Genomic DNA, 2,733 nt, shown 5'->3' with positions numbered 1-2,733 from the left:
TATTTGCATCAGCAGAAATAGTGGAAAGGGCATAGGCCTTTTCAAATCAATTTTCTAGTTTTGTTCTTACAGTGAAGTTATTTGACTTCTCTGATCCACATTTCCATCATCTGTAAAAAAAAAGATGAAAGTGCTTACCTTAGAGTATTGTTAGGAAAACAATATAATGAATAAAAGTTGTCTGGCATAATGTAAGTACTAAATAAATGTATCTTATAGAAAGTATCTTGTAAAGTCACTTTTCATTATCATATTATAATTTTTATTTTTTTTCCAGAGGGCCTGAAATGATAAAAGCCATAATATTCTAGTATAATAATAATATCCACTGTGGTTTATCTCATTTAATCCTCACAGCACATGAGGTAGGTAATATTTTTCACATTTTTAGATGAGGAAACAGGCATGGAAGAGTGGTTAAGTAATGTGCTAGTGTTAGTTGGGATTTGAATCTTGGCAGAACAGGAGGGGAGAGAAAATATCTTTTAGGACCGTGGTTAAAAAAAGAATCTGTTAACTATTTGACTTCCCCTTAAGGCCCTAAAGGGGAATAAAATGAAGTGTAGTATGCTTGATAACAGCCAAATCTTCCACCAAGCCAGACCGTTTCCCAATCTTTCTGGAAAGTAAATCAGATTCTGTATAAATTGTATGTAATGTTAATGTTGCTTAAGAGAAGGTTTTTCTGGGATGTCTGGGATTCATTGTATAAGGTCTTCAGTGTAATTTTCATGCTCCAGATAAGGGCTCCTAATGTGAAACGTGTAAGCTCTAATGAAGCTATGAAGTGTATTTGAAAACTAAAGCCTAAGACACCACCATTAGGAACTATTTCAGGCTTAGAGTGAACCTGAGATGTCTGTTTGGATTGCACTATAATTTTTAGATTTATGATTTAAAAGTTTTTGGTAACTTGCTTTATTGTAATGTTACAGATAGATATCTAGCACATGTGTATTATATTACTTGTTTAAATCTTGTAGCTTTCACATTGTAGAAAGCCCTGCCATTGATCAATAGTCACCTTATTCTTTCATAAATAATGTAATAGAGTTATTACACTATTAGAAATTTCTAGTTTGTGAAAATATCTTGTAAAATTACATATGTCACAAAGTAATTCTAATAGTTTTAATCATTTCTCTTAGCAGCTCATTAAGGATTGTTCACAAGGGAAGAGTTTGGGGAAATACCTCAGATGTTAAAGCTCAAAGGCATATTGTAACTGCAGTTCTTGATTTGCTCAGAACTCATCAGACTGTTACAACAGTCAACTTGTGCTGTATACTTTTTCTCTTGCCTTTAATAAACTTCTCCCGACCCTTCCTTATCATTCCCTGCAGCTCACATTATTAAATGAGGATGCATTGGTTAACTAATAAAGTGACATGTATGCTTTTGATTCAAGGGAGAGAGGCTGATGATTGAGCACGTCTATGAATTAAGACCAGACTTTCACCTTGCTAAAAACAGCTGAAGCTTTGCGCAGTGGCAGTATCGTAGCCAATGAGGTTTATCCGAGGCGCGATTATTGCTAATTGAAAACTTTTCCCAATACCCCGCCATGACGACTTGCAATATAGTCGGCATTGGCAATTTTTGACGGTCCCCACGGGGACTGGATAAAAAAAAAAAAATAAAAACAGCTGACGCTTACGTATTATCTGAGGCTGCTGGGAAGCTAAGTGTCTACTCTAAAATTTTTCCTGGTTTTGATAGCCAAGATGGAGATGAATTTTACAGTTTTGACAACAGAAACCCATAGAAATGCTAGATAAAATAAATAAATACACAACCAAGCAAACAAGAAAAAGAACATGCATTTGATAAAATTAAGAATGAACAATAGCCATAATGATAATTATGTGAGCTCATGAAACCATGGACCAAGTGGACATAGCACCAAATAGAGGCATAAAATCTACTCATGAAAAAAAGTAAACCACACAAAGAAATAATGCATCAAAATGTAGACAAATAGCACAACAAAAAGGAGAATTTGCTCCCCAAAACCTGAAAAGTTAGAACTACTCAAAATATTCCATAAAATAAATATATTTGAAGTGATTAAAGAGATAAAAAAGGATATAGGGATTTTTTTTAAATGACATGACAAGATACTGTAAGAAAAGAATAATGATTATTTGAAAAAGAATATTTCAGAAATAAAAAATAGTAATTGAAATTTAAAAGTCAATGAACATCATGTGAGGCAAGCACTATCATTAATCTCTCAATTTAACCATTTAACAGATAAAGAAATTGCCACTGAGAAGATTAAATAATTTTCCCAATGTCACATAGTTTATAAATGGTGGAGCTGGACTTGAACCCAGGACTCAGACACCAAAGTTTATGCTTTTGACTATTATGGTATACTGCTTAACAAAAATCTTCAAGAGTATTACCGCCAGGATTTGACCTATTATCCTGGAGCCTGGAAGTGAAGAACGTCAAGAGAAACTGGAGATAGATGGGCCCAAGACAGCAGAACAGAGAGAAAGAGCGTCACCTTGGGAGTGAAAAGCCCCTCTGTCATCAGCGTAGTGGGACAAAGATGCAATAATTTTCTCATGGACCAGATAACAGGAGTATGGGAAAGTGGTGTTACAGAGTTTACTTTGACTTCTACTCCCTCACCCCAAGACACTGCGTGTTTAGGAGGTGTGATCTCGAATGAGTCAGTTGGCTGATACATGCCCAGAGGCAGGGGAATCATAAGCCAGCTAGCAA

The 2,733-nt window shown here is 35.0% G+C and overlaps 1 non-coding gene across 1 annotated transcript; it reads left to right on the top strand.

Moving 5' to 3' along the window:
* The first annotated feature begins 1,477 nt into the window (after nucleotides 1-1,477).
* Nucleotides 1,478-1,618, top strand: LOC142869651 (U4 spliceosomal RNA). The gene has a single exon (XR_012918231.1). It is a non-coding gene; the product is annotated as a U4 spliceosomal RNA (small nuclear RNA).
* Nucleotides 1,619-2,733: the final 1,115 nt, after the last annotated feature.

The sequence above is a fragment of the Microcebus murinus genome, chromosome 2 (genome assembly GCF_040939455.1).
Source record: "Microcebus murinus isolate Inina chromosome 2, M.murinus_Inina_mat1.0, whole genome shotgun sequence".
In the NCBI taxonomy this organism is placed as follows: Eukaryota; Metazoa; Chordata; class Mammalia; order Primates; family Cheirogaleidae; genus Microcebus; species Microcebus murinus.
The sequence above is the reverse complement of the archived record's forward strand: the minus strand, read 5'-3'. Positions and strand labels throughout refer to the sequence as shown.